This window comes from Sorex araneus, chromosome X (genome assembly GCF_027595985.1).
Source record: "Sorex araneus isolate mSorAra2 chromosome X, mSorAra2.pri, whole genome shotgun sequence".
NCBI lineage: Eukaryota > Metazoa > Chordata > Mammalia > Eulipotyphla > Soricidae > Sorex > Sorex araneus.
This window is the reverse complement of record NC_073313.1, coordinates 230,721,392-230,735,890: the sequence shown is the minus strand read 5'-3', so window position 1 is coordinate 230,735,890 and position 14,499 is coordinate 230,721,392. Positions and strand designations below refer to the sequence as shown.

Sequence of the window (14,499 nt, the reverse complement as noted above, 5' to 3'; positions counted from 1 at the left end):
TCCTTCCCGAGGAATGCTTGTCGAGCTATAAACTTTCCTCTTAACACAGCTTTTGCTGTGTCCCATAAGTTTAAATACAGAAAGATCCCACAGAATGGGAAAGAATATTTACCCAATACCCATCTGATAAGGGATTAATATCCAGAATATACAAGACAATAGTAGAATTGTATAAGAAAAAAAACAACCCCATCAAAAAATGGGGAGAAGAAATGAACAGAAGCTTCCTCAAAAAAGAGATACAAATGGCCAAAAGGCACATGAAAAAATCCTCCACATCACTAGTCATCAGGGAGATGCAAATCAAAACAACAATGAGATATCATCTCGCACCACAGAGACTGGCACACACTCAAAAGAACAAAAGCAACCAGTGCTGGCATGGATTGGGGAAAAAGGGACACTCTCATTGTTGGTGGGAATGCTGACTGGTCCAGCCTTTTTGGAAAACAATATGGACAGTCCTTCAAAAACTAAAAATTGAGCTTCCATATGACCCTGCAATACCACTTCTGGGAATATATCCCAAGGATGCAATAAAACACAGTAAAAATGACATCTGCACCTATATGTTCATTGCAGCACTGTTCACAATAGCCAAAATCTGGAAACAACCCAAGTGCTCAAAAACAGACAACTGGTTAAAGAAACTTTGGTGCATCTACACAATAGAATACTATGCAGCTGTTAGGAGAGATGAAGTCATAAAATTTGCTTATAAATGGATAGACCTGGAGGGTATCATGCTAAATGAAACGAGTCAGAAAGAGGACAGACATAGAAGGACTGCACTCATTTGTGGAGTATAGAATGACATTGCATGAGGCTGACACTCAAGGACAGTAGATACAAGGGCCAGAAGGACTCCCCATAGCTGGAAGCCTGCTTCATGAGTGGAGGGGAGAAGGCAGATGAAATAGAGAAGGGATCACTAAAAAAATGATGGCTGGAGGAACCAGTCGGGATGGGAGATGTGTGCCCAAAGTAGATAATGGACCAAACAGGGTGACCTCTCAGTGTCTGTGTTGCAAGCCATAATGCCCCAAAGTAGAGAGAGAGTATGGGGAATATTGTCTGCCATGGAGGAAGGGGGAGGGTGGAAAAGTGGGGTATACTGAGGATATTTGTGGTGGGGAATGTGCACTGGTAGAGGGATGGGTGTTTGATTATTGTGTGATTATAACCCAAACATGAAAGCTTATAACTATCTCACAGTGATTCAATAAATTTTTTAAAAAGAAAATTTATAATTGAGACAATATGGCAAAAAACCCACAAAGAGCGATTCTTTAGTTTCTGTCATATGAATATCTCCTCGTGGGTCTTATTTCCTTGCCATGGTTTAGGATCAAAAATTATAGAAGATTTACCCACATAAAGGTTGCCTTACCTTTCCTTTTACATTAAATGTATTTCTAGAGCTTTGAAAGCTATTCCTTCCACCTCCTCAACTGCTGATTTGGGGGATTTGATCAGAGTCATTCACTCTTCAGAGAAGTATCTGGAAAGGTTAGTCCCAGACTGATATTAATGAGGATTATAAGCAGGTATGAACTTGGTGGCTCGAAAAGTAGAAAAAAAAATAAGAGGGAGTTTTGTACTTGGAACAGCGGGACACTTGAGCAGTCTCGGGCCGGGGCTAATACCAGTTTGCACTCCACCGAAACTTGACCCAGGCGGCCACACACTTTGGTGCGACCGCTTTGCTGTTGATTGACCACGATCCGGAGGACAGCTAGACTACTTTTGGTCCCAGAAACTGCTTGCAGTCATGTCTCTAGACTGTGAACTAAGCCATTGCCCCATACTGCCCCAGGAAGGGAAATTATGCAATTTCTAATATTAATCTCCCTGGACTTAATTACTAAAATACTAAAATACAGAAATCCTAAACCATGCGGCCGCTACTGCCTTCATATCTCTCCATTCTCAGCAATGGAAAACTAATTATCAAATGCTTCCTTGTCAGTAGGGCTGGTTTTTTGGGGGGAAAACTCCAACAACAATAGTGAGTTTTGTGATGAAATATGGAATGTAATCAAGGTAAAGAGAAAATGAAGTGAAATTTATGTTACGCAGGCGTGGGTGAGGGGGTGGAGAGTGGGAGGTATACTGGGGTTTTTAGTGATGGAATATGGGCACTGGTGAAGGGTCAGGTGTTTAAGCATTGTATAACTGAGACATAAGCCTGAGAACTTTGTAACTTTCCACATGGTGATTCAATAAAATAAATTAAAAAAATGTATTTCTAAGTAGAGATGTGTAAACTTGTTATTTGAGATCAAGATCATGTATCTAAAATTAAAACTTTGAAAGGAATAATACTGATTTTACTCACACATATTAAATTATATATCCTATGTGGAAAAAATAGCTTCCAGCTCTACTCAATAAGTATACAAGTAATTTTTTAGGAGCATTGCAAAATTGATGTAACTAATTGCAACTGAAAAGATGAAATTTCATCATCTCACAACTCCAAAATCTCCCAGAGACTCAAATTTCCTCATGATTATCTAAATTTATAGAATCAGAAAACTTTATATTTAGAAGTCCCCTAATCAACTGTCATGGACAAATGCTAAAATAAAAATTGTGTTCCCAAAATTGACTTGTCTAAATTCATAAAGCTTGTTAGTTCAATGGTTTATGCCAGAATCTAGGCATTCACAAGGAGCATATCTAAGCTTATCAGTTATTCTGTGAATCTAACAGTAAATGTAGAATTCTTGCCACAGTACAAGTTTGTGATAAACATTTAATAAAGTAGAATTCATCAAATATTATGAAGATAAATTTTTTACATAACTCTTTGCTTTTCACTCCATGTATAACTCACAAAGTACATTGACCATTACAGACAATCTTTTTATGAACTCTAGAGGAAAAACATGCACTTGCTTTATCTACTGCTTTTACAGGAGAGAGTTAGCAAATTTTAAAAGGCAATTATGTGAGAATATGTGAGTCAATAAAATGTCCAGTCTGCTCTACTAATTTGTTCTAACCCCTTAAGATTCTAAGATAATTTGGGGGGTCCTATGTGGAAGTTGCTTGCCTACTGGGGTGTCCTGGAAAAGCATCCTGAGCAAAAGCCCAAGGCCACAGCCAGCCCAGTGAAGACACCTTGCACCTGAGTGCAAACAGAAGTCCTTGTTGCAGCCACGGCAGTGTGACAATCCATGAGGGCAGACATCATGTTGGCCTTCTCCTCAAGTATTTTGTCTAGTCTGTTTGGAACCTGGGAAATGAAGATTTTAACTTTAGGACTAGATGGAGCAGAGAAAATTATAATTTTGTACAGACTGAAGATTGGAGAAGTCATCACTACAATTTAACCATTAAATTTAATGTTGAGACAGTAGCATATAAAAATCTTCAATTTCAAGTCTGGAATTTAGGAGGACAAACAAGAATCAAGCCTTACTGGAGATGTTATTATTCCAACACAGATGCTGTTATATATGTACTAGACAGTTGTGACCTAGACCAAATTGGCGTTTCCAAATCAGAACTAGTTGCCTCTCTTGTTGGGTGTTGTAGTTTGCAACAGAGGTATTGAGTGGCCATCATATTCGGTCTATAGTCTACTTGCAGAGACAGGTCGGGGTGGTGGGGGTTGGGGTGGGGATGGTGGGAGAGATACTGGAAACATTGGTGGGGGGTAATGGGCTCTGATGGAGGGATGTAAACCAAATGCAAACATGAAAGTTCATAAGTCTGTAACTGTACCTCATGGTGATTCATTAATAAAAAAATAAAAGAAAAAAAAAGAATTGGTTGCCATGTTGGAGGAGGAAGAGCTAAGGAAAGCTATTTTAAGTGGTGTTTGCAAATAAGAAGACATGAAACAGGACATAACTCCCTCAGAGATGGCAAATTTGCTTGAGTTACCTGCTTTGAAGGAACCAAAAAATAACAAAATATTCTAAACTTCACTGGTCTTGATGAGGCCATGAAACAGTTAGTGGAAAGAGTAAACAGTAAATTCCATCACATCTCTGAGATAAAGACTGCATCAACATGATCCCTGTGGCAATAGTCATGTGTGTGTCACACTACTGTTCAAGCTGTATTACAAGTGTGGCAGTCAGTTAGGTACAGGAGGTCTGCCTCATTTGTAATACATATAAAAGAATAAGTAGTGGAGGAGCAAACTGAATGTCTGAATGATTGAACAAACTGAATGTCTGTTCAGCGTAACATATAATATTCCTTCCTTGCTTCTTGTGTTTAGGCATATTTTCTATTTGTATGAAGTTCTTATTCAAATGCAGTCCTATTAAAGAATACACTCTTACTGAGGATGAAAATAAAAGAATCTAAGGTCATTAACCTATCTATTACTTTCTTTCTAAACACTAAATTTTAGTTCTTTGGTCCTATAATGGCTCCCCTGCCCAGATTGTATAAAATAAGATTTTACTTTTATCCAATTTAAAACATTTTAGGATCTGCTATTACATAAATTTTATAACTGGAACAAAGGCAGATCACTTTAATTATTAAGTTTCTTAATATTGCTCAGACAGAAAAGCATCAAACTATCAGACTAGCATACTTAACTTTTAAATAAAGTCAGTAATATGTCAAGACTTGATTTTCCATGAACGGGGAACACACATAAGGTCAGAACATTTGCAAGCCTACTGAAAATTCACTCCTTTGGTATATGTGACAAAGTATCCTCTGTTTTGGAACTTGCTCTTAGTCACATTTGTGAGCTTTATATATAATGGCATAGGACAAGAAAGTTCACACAAAAGGAAGTTTGTGTCCATATTCATGACAGTGATGGGATCTACCTAATTTCAGTGAGCAGCTTTTATAGAGGTCATCTTACCTTTTCTTTTCTTCAACTATTAAGTTTCTTAAACAACTGTCAGCTCTATCTTGATTAATCATCAGCTATGTTGATTTGTAACCAGAAATGGTTAAAATCCAGCTCTTTCAAAAATTAGCACATAACTAACCTTGATATTTCTCCAGAATTTTCAGACCAGATTAAAAATCACAGGTTTTTAAGTAAAAGTGTTGCAAGACCTCAAGTACTCAGGAATGCAAAGGGAATTTTGAGGGTATGTGCACAATGTTCCACAAAGAAGCCAACCCGAAATACTTGTTTATTGATATATCTCTGATATCCAGAGTCCTTGCAACCCTAGTACCAAGTGGAAATTTTCCCATTCATCAAGATGTTGACAATTCCCCCGTTACACAGAAAGATCTGCCAGAAGACATGCCTACACCCACGAGTGAAGAGGTCTCGATGTACTGTGCACATCTTGTTTTTAAACAACCAGTTCTGGTTGGGCAGATGCCAGCAGGCTATTTTTCTCCCTGGACTTCATTTCTATACAAGCAACATTCTTTGTGAAATGTAAACCATCATGAAGTTTCACAGAAACTTCACAATGAGAATGATGGTGGGAGGAAGGTTTCCATCACTGAATGACTTTTGATTTAAATGGATATCTATTGAAAAAAGCTATATGGGGCATCACTGATATATCTACAACTTTTTCCTATCCTGAGGCTCAATAAATTTAGGTAATAATACTAAAATGAGAATGTGTGTGATCCAAACCACTATGCTTTGGTTAAGTGTGATATCTGCCTGTGTGCTGCTTCCATTGCAAGTGATTAAGAGTAGTGATCACTCGCAGTAGTGAAAATTCACTACTTTTTTGCTAGATTCCTAGTCACAGGAACTGCTTCACAAAGCACACCAAAATGGACTAAGTAAAAGATTAAATAGCCCTTGACTCATGTTCTCTAGATTGTTTTGATTTCTTCTTTATCTTCATAAAATCTGTTGGTTTTACTATAGTAATGGTTTAACTTTTATGTTAATGTTAAATAATCCAGGACAGAAGTCACCTTCAGAGAACACTTTCAGGTTTATTTTTTACAGCTCTAATCCATCTTGAAGGCTATCTTCAAAACATTAACTACCCCCACAGTTTTGACATTAATTGAAATATGAGGGTTCACATTATTAAAGTATAAGGTTCAAAATAATCAGCAAATATTTTCTGACTTTTTGGTAGAAAACTGGAAAGAAAAGAATATTAGAATTGCTAAAAATATAAGCTATTTGGGGGGTTGAAGGATAATACAGAGGGTAGGGCATTTGCCTTGCACACGGCCAACCCAGGTTTGATTCTCAGCATCCCATATAGTCCCCAAAGGAACACCAGGAGTAATTCCTGAGTGCAAAGCCAGGAGTAACCTCTGTGCATCACCGTGTGTGATGCAAAAGAAAAACAAAAGTTAATTTTTTAAATCTTTATACAGACTGTATCTAAACTTTATATAAAGATTATATGGCATTATCTTTTGAAATTATTTGCAAATAAAATTCTGCAGATAATAGAGTAGAATTAGAAGGGAAAATGACTCCAAGTCACTGTGAAAAGTTAATCAAAGTTCTCAGGGTTGGGACCTATACTCCACTAGCTCATAACATAAAACATTATCTGTTCCACTCTTAACCCAGCTTATCTCTCCACTTTTCCTTTGTAGATGCAACTCTGCCCTTCACATCAGGACTTCTCATGCTTCAGGACAGACATTGTGCCTAGTACCACTACTTATACACTCAGACCTACACCTCATCCCAACTGCACCTTGCACAGTAACAGGTGTCCAAAATGTATTTATTGAGCTGACTCATCAAAATCCCAAAGACTTAGAGTAACACATCAAAAGAGAAAAAGAGAAAATGTAGATTTGGAAGTAACTGATATACTTGTTCCTACCTCTTTTTATTGTTATTTCTTTCAGTCAAAAAGTTGTGATGCTTTATATGATAACTTCTTGAACTAAGATCTTTCTCTGTTTATTCACTATTGTATTGCACAGTCAAGTCCAATAGCACAGCGGGTAGGGAATTTGCTTTGCATGCAGCCAACCCAGTTTCGATTTCTCCATCCCTCTCGGAGAGTCTGGCAAGTTACCAAGAGTATCCCACCTGCACTACAGAGCCTGGAAAGCTACCCATGGCGTATTCGATATGCCAAAATCAGTAACAACAAGTCTCACAATGGAGACATTACTGGTGCCTGCTCAAGCAAATTGATGAACATCAGGATGACAGTGCTACAGTGCTACAGCATTGCACAGAACTCACTAAAGTTCTTTATACATGACATCTATCAAATGTCCTAAAAACAATCAATAGATGCATCCTTTCTTTTAATAAGGTCAGTTTTGCATGAGAGGGTGGGAAAAAGAGCGAAATTTGGGTTAATGGAGAGAAAAGTGGGTGTAGAAGGCATTTAAATTATATAAAGTGGAAAGACAAAGAATGGAGAATAAAAATATAGTTGAAAATAAATGAACATGAATGAGGAAGCTAGTCCAAAGAAAGGAAATAGGAAATGAGGTTGGCAAAATAGGTAACATTGGTGGGAGAAGGCTTTTCAGGCTCAGTTAAAAATTAAGTATAGGGCTTACTCTCTTACGTCTGTGTTTCTCTCTCTTTTTTTTCATTTTTGCATGCTTGCTTTTCAAGCCCATGTTCTCTATTGAACACTCTCTGTCTCTCTATCTCTGTCTTCCTGTCTTCTTTTCTCCCTCCCTCCCTCCCTCCCTGCCTGCCTGCCTCCCTCCCTCCCTCCAACTCTCTCTCTCTCTCTCTCTCTTTCTCTCTCTCTCCTATCACACCCCTCTAACTTTCTTTCAATAAAAACTATTCGCTTCACCATTCTGCCTCTTCCTATAATTCTTTTCTTCAAGAGAAAGTGCAGGGAAGTGAGAGTCCATGCCATGTAGGTGCTTGGAGTCAAGTTACCAATACTGATTCACACTAGGAATTTTCTTGCTCCCCACTTTATCAAGCCATTTGCAACAATTCCACCATCAACGTATAAAGCAACAGACAACAAACATATTGATATTATGGGGAAACAAACCAGGATCATCCCCTGAAGCCATGATTCTGAGCTAAGGCCTCTGCACCAGGAAAGACAACTACTCAACTCAACACACAGCAATTTGTATGCAAAGTTAAGCAAAAGGAGAAAAGAGAAAATTTTCACAAAGGGTAGCATATGCATCAAGCAATCAAAAATAAATAAATAAATAAATAAAGCATAGAATTTGGGGAACAATCACTTGTATCACTTGTAGTCCCGTTGATAATCGATTTGCTCGAGCGGGTGCCAGTAACATCTCCATTTGTCCCTGTCGCATGCTAGTGCAGCCCAATGATATCTGCTTGCTCCAGGAACAGAAAGAGCCTCAAATCGTTCATTCAGGGATTTGACAAAGAAATCTGACCATCTAGTTGGTGGGCGGCCACGAGGTCTTCTGATGTCCCGTGGAATCCAGTCGGTAACAGCTCTAGTCCAGCGGTCATCTCTGAATTGCATTACATGACCAGCCCATCTGATTTTTGATGCCTTGGCAAATGAGACAGCATCCCGGATTTTTGACTGTCAACTGAGATCAGAACTCCGGATTCCTTCTCTCACTTGAGTGAGACATGATATTCCCAGCATAGCTCTTTAGATTCCTCTTTGGGATACCCTAATAGCATTCTCATCCTGTTTGCATAGGGCCCAGGTCTCTGAGGTGTATGTTAGTGCAGGAAGAACGGTGGAATCGAAAAGATGTGCCCAGAGTCGGAGGTTCTTTGTTCTCTTAACCACCTCTTTGACGCTTTTGAATGCATTCCACGCTGCTCTCTTCCTCCTGCACAGTTCTGGCACCAAGTCGTTCCTCATATTGATTTCTCAAACTACGTACACATAGCTGCTGCATTCGGAGATGTTCGTTCCATTGAGATCAAATGGAGCTTCAGGGACCAGTTCATTTTTTTTCATGAACATCATCTTGTTGAGATTCAGCTGTAATCTGACCTTTCCACACTCGTGGTCGAAGTCGGCCAGCATTTGTGCTGCTTGGCTAATGTTTGGTGTTATGAGAACGATGTCATCAGCAAAGTGGAGGTGATGTAATTGCCAACCATCTATCTTCACAACCATTTCTTCCCATTCCAGTCATTGCATGATGTTCTCAAGGGCGGCACTGAAGAGTTTCAGTGAAATGGTATCACCCTGCCTCACCCCTCTCTTTACATCAATGATCACTTCCTTGTAGAATGGTGAGATCCTGGTGATGAATCCACAATATAGTTCTCGGAGGATTTTGATAGACTGAGTTTGAACGCCCTGTTTGGCCAAGGCTTCAATGACCGCCTCAGTCTCAACAGAATCAAAGGCCTTCTTTAAGTCAATGAACATTAGACAGAGCGGCATCTTGAACTCTCGCAAAACTTCAATGAGTTTGGTCACTGTGTGGATATGGTCTATCATGCTGAGTCCCCTTCGGAACCCAGCTTGCTCATATAGTTGTCCTTCATCTAGTGTTCTGCCTATTCTATTCAGGATGACACGAGTGAACAACTTGTAGACGACAGACAGCACGCAGATTGGGCAATACTTGCCGATGTCGTGGATGTCTCCCTTCTTGTACAACAGAACTGTCCTACTGGTTTTCCACTGGGACGGAACCTTGCATTCAGACAGATAGTGTGTGAAGAGTCCAGCAGTGTATTGATGAGTACTGGCAGCAGATTCTTCAGGTGTTCAGGTCTGACCTTGTCCGGACCAAGTGCTGTACAGTCATTACCAGCAAAATGGTGTGTCGGATTTCAGAAGGGAGAACGTTGGGAATGACATATCCATCCTGCGGAATTTGGTATGTGGGCAGGTGGACATGGCTGACAAAGAGATCCGAGTAGAAGTCGTGAATAATTTTCTCCATTGCCTTTCTCGAGAATGTGATAGATCCATCGGGACGTCGGAGGGCAGTCATCTTAGTCTTGTAGTTGGCGAAGGACAGGGGAGCGTTGTGAATACTTTTCCCGGCTTCTGCTGTACTGGCCAACACTGCTTCTCTTCTCTCTTTGAGGTCTTCCTTTATTGCATCTCTGCACAGTTTTGTGAGTTCGGACGTTAGCTTGTGGTTGCCTGAGGCTCGCGCCAAACCACGTTGAGAGTTTCCGAAGACAGGCCTCTGTTTGTGGCTTTCTCACTCTCGGCATTCTTCGCACAGTCATGGAGGTGCTGAACCAGTCGGTCGTATTCCTCATTGATGTTGTCAAGGACAGCGTCTTCCCACATTGCTGCAATAGTGCCAAAGAGCTCCCAGTTGGTGGTCATTCTGGGAGTTGCCTTCTTAGACTCAAATTTTGCAGACTTTTCTCCCCGCTCTGTGAAGTAGAATTTCGCACGAAGGAGACGGTGGTCTGATCCCGTTTGGAATTTTGGGACAACAGTGACATCAGTCAGGCAAAACCTTCCATTGAATATGATGTGGTCAATTTCATTGTGGAACTGTCCACCGGGAGACTCCCATGTCCAGAGTTTAGATTCAGCCTTCTGCAACTGTGAGTTACCATGGATGGTCTTGGTCGACATGATGAATTCAGACAGTCTCTCACCCTGACCGTTCCATTCTAGGCCATGTGTCCCAATGTGGAGTTCTTCGGGCAACCTTCTCGGACCTATCTTGGCATTAAAATCACCAACAATGATCTTGTAGAAGGTGTGGTCTTCTTTATAGAGCTTCTCCAGTTCCATGTAGAACCTCTCAATTTCTTCTTCATCGTAGTTGGAAATTGGTGCATAGACGACGAAGATAGAAACTGCAGGCAGTGAGCCACATCTATTCAAGCGTAATCGTCCAATTCAGGTTGTTAGGCATTTGAACGAATCGATGCTCATGGCCATATTTGGGAACAATATTTCAGTCATTGATGTAAAGAAAGGTTGAGACGAGCTAAAAGATTTTAGAAACTCTTTTAAGAAATTAAATAGGTAAAGAGCATGGCAAGAAGTGTGGCTATGTCAAGAGATATGAAACAAAAAAATATAGGGAAAAGGCAATGGGTCCCAATGACACTACAGAGTAAGTAAAAAGACCTTAATGGAATATAGTAGGCAGATATAAATCAGTTTAGATGATCTGGAAGACTGAAAAACATTGACATGATGGTATTTTATTATGTTTTTGCATTGGTCACAAAGGTTAAAAAAACTAGAAAAATAAAAAATAAACCAGATTTTTGACAAATTAGATTTCTGTCATTTGTTCTTGGGTTACCCCAGTGATCGGTGATCCTCTAATTAAATGTAGAAGTGTGACTAAAGAAAAATGTTACAGGTGGAGTTAAAGATGGGTTTTTAAATGTTAAATATGTAGCCATAGTAATCTTGTCGAAAAAACAAATTCCAGTCCATTCAAGAAAAATTATGATGGTATCCCAGTGAAATCAGAAAAAAAATCTCAATGTAACCACCGACTTTATACTATAATCTTTAATTTAATTATAATCAGATCATAATCACAGACTTGTAGACCAGAGATGGAACTTACCAGGTTGCTTGTCTTGAGTGTGTGCTATACAGAAAGGTTTGCTATACCTGACACATTATGTTACTCAGAGGCTTACACTTGGGATAAACTCAATAGATGTTTCTAAAATTAAATATCTCCAATCCTGTGTCATAATAATATTAAGCAATTGTCCCTGTAAGAAATTTCCATTTTTAAGAACCCAATATTAATATGAATTCTTAAATAAATATAAGGAAGCTGTATTTTGCTTATAAACATAATGTTTATGACTAAAACAATCTCAAAATACTTAATCGTGACTTTATAATTCTATTTCCCAACTTAAAAATATAAAATTCCAACTGGAGCAGTGATTTTAGGTCTTCTGAACCCCCACTCTCAGAGCATAATGAAAACAAAAATCAAAACTACCAGACTGTAATAAAGGAACAAGTCACTTACACAGGCAGGGTGAAGGGGGGCTGGGGGTGGGGGGAGGTATACTATGATTCTTGGTGGTGGAATATGTGCACTGGTGAAGGGTTGGGTGTTCGAGGATTGTATAACTGAGACTTAAGCCTGAAAGCTTTGTAACTTTCCACATGGTGATTCAATAATTTAAAAAAATGGTGCTATAATTTTTAATTGTTTGTTATAACTTAATTTTGTCATAGGTCAGGTTCTTGTCCTCACATACTCAAGACTGAAAGCAAGGTACTGGAAAGCAAATGGGCAAATTCAGAAAAGACTTAGGAAAAGGAAAGGATTGGGAAAAGAATGCAGCGAAGTTCCCAGATTATCAGGGAAGGATTCCAGAGAAAGGAAGAAGGCTTTTCTTTTTCATACTATTTTAATAACAATGGGCTCCATTTCTTTATTATGTTCCAGTAATGTTGATCAATAAAACAGGGGAGAGAACGCTGAGATCATTATTTTTTGGTGTCTGGATTCTGCAGGTCACCCAGGTTATCAGACCACCTTTGTGACTCTCCACACCAAGTGATTCCTTTTTTTAATGGCCATGGTCCTAATTTTGCACCACCTATTCCCTTGCCCCTATCAAGTTCTTGAGTAGTTTTTGAAAAACTATCCTGATGAGCACAGAGCCACCAAAATAGTACTGTGGCAAAACAGTCTCTCCTGTCAACAGCTCTCCTCTGTATATCTTTAGCAGAAAGGAAGGAGGAATCAATCCCATATTTAAATCTTAAATCTGTTCAACTTGCCTGGATTATTGATTTTAAATGTTCCTCCTTTGCTTTACTGATTTTCAAAGGCCATCACTTGCTATCTACAGTTGTGGAATGGTTTAATATCCAGAAAATGATGCCTCCTTTAGTTGCCCTAAATATCAGAGAGGCATTAATTTAGCCACAACCTTATCCAGACTATTAAAGGAGATTACAAACTACTGCCTTCAAGAAAACTTGTAACTCTTGAGATTTTCAATCTTACCTTATTCAGACTAAAAGAACATTCTGTCATTAGGATCCCTTCTTTTTCCTTGATAAAACCTACTAACAAGGTATACTAAAATGCAAATGTAAAAATTACTGATAAGCTTCTATTATTTACAATGGGTGGGTTTTTGTTTTGTTTTGTTTGTATTTTAAAAAGGTTAAGAAGTGGGGCTGGAGCAATAGTATATCAGGTAGGGCATTTTCCTTGCACGAGGCCGACTGGGGTTTGATTCCCAGAATCCCATAGGGTTCCCCGAGCACCACCAGGAGTAATTCCTGAGTGCAGAGCTAGGAGTAACCTTTGAGCATAGCCGGTTGTGACCCAAAATGCCAAAAAAAAAAAAAAAGTTAAGAAGTCTTGCACGTAAGGAATTGATTGTAATTTTGAAATGTCAACTACTAGTGAGTAGGTAGAAAATGCGATTTAAATAAGAAGTGGAATGGAGAGTGTAAGGGTTTTATAAGTAATGTGTCTTAAAAATTATAATCCCATTCTACTAAGCACATATTTGACATTTTAATTTCTTGGTATCAACACAGATATTGTGGGAGAGTTAAAATTGCAGTATTAGTATCCATTTTTGTGACATTAAAAACTGTTTTACTGTTGTCCAGTGGAGGAAAGGAATAGGAGAGGGAAAGAAAAAAAAGATTTTTACAAAGTGATAAAATTTTAAAATGAAGCTGTTTCCATGTTGCTGTTTTTACCTGTCTGTTATTGTCCAATTTTTTTAAATAAAAAATAAAAATTGGGATGTTTCCCAAGAAAAGAGGAAATGTCCCGCCTGGTTCCTTCAGTTGCCTAAAGTCCCAGTCCTGAATTCAGCACCCCCAACCCCTCCCCAATGTGAATTCTCACAACCTGCGCTCCCAGTTGATGGATGTCAAGGCAACAAGACATCCTTTGAACAATTAGAGGATCACTTACTGAAATGATTTCCTGGCAGTGTTTTATTTATGGTTTTACAATAAAATAACCTTTAACAAAATAATAATAAAGTGATATTTAAGACTGAATCCTAAATCCTCAAAAGAAAAAATATTTCTAAGTATTTAATTAGTGTTTGGTTTATAATAAGACAATCTTGGATCATTAGGGGAAAACTAAACCTAAGATTCAATGAATTTATTGTCAATGTTTTCTAAATTTTTTGATTACCTTATACCAACTATTATTACTCAGGCTGGCTTTCAGTAAATGTTACCTGGTTGCCTGAATTATTTAATAATGAGATAAGTGGAAGATTTCTATGGGGACAGAGAAATGGTACAGGAGATAAGGCACCTTAGTTGCATGAAAACTGACTCCATTTTTATCCTCGACACTGTATACCACCAGGAGTGATCCCTGAGCACAGAAGCAGGGTCCCTGACCCTGGCTGGATAAGGCCCCAAAACAAAAATAAAAATAAAACAAAGCATCTATATGCTCAAAATGATTTCAGGTCATTTTTATTCTAAAATTGTTCTCTCTGTGTGTGAGATTTTCTTGGGGTTTGGGATATTTTTTGTTGGTCTTGGGATTTTTGTGTTTTTTTTTTTTTTTGGATAGTTAAAATTTTTCTCTTAGATGGCATCCACAGTTCATTGCCATTTTTGAGAAGTCCAAATATTTAAGGAGTTTGGCTCTAAGTTGAATAAACTTATCATTTTGAAATAAATCCCCTCTACTCCTATCCCACCAACTACCACC

At 38.6% G+C, this 14,499-nt stretch overlaps 1 protein-coding gene and 1 pseudogene across 1 annotated transcript in view; one reads left to right on the top strand and one right to left on the bottom strand.

The window, feature by feature from the left end:
* PLCL1 (phospholipase C like 1 (inactive)) overlaps positions 1-14,499 on the bottom strand; it is a 363,413-nt gene that overhangs the window by 64,419 nt on the left and 284,495 nt on the right. The gene's annotated exons all lie outside the window — the stretch shown is intronic.
* LOC105943060 (ADP-ribosylation factor-like protein 1) lies at positions 3,198-4,027 on the top strand (annotated as a pseudogene).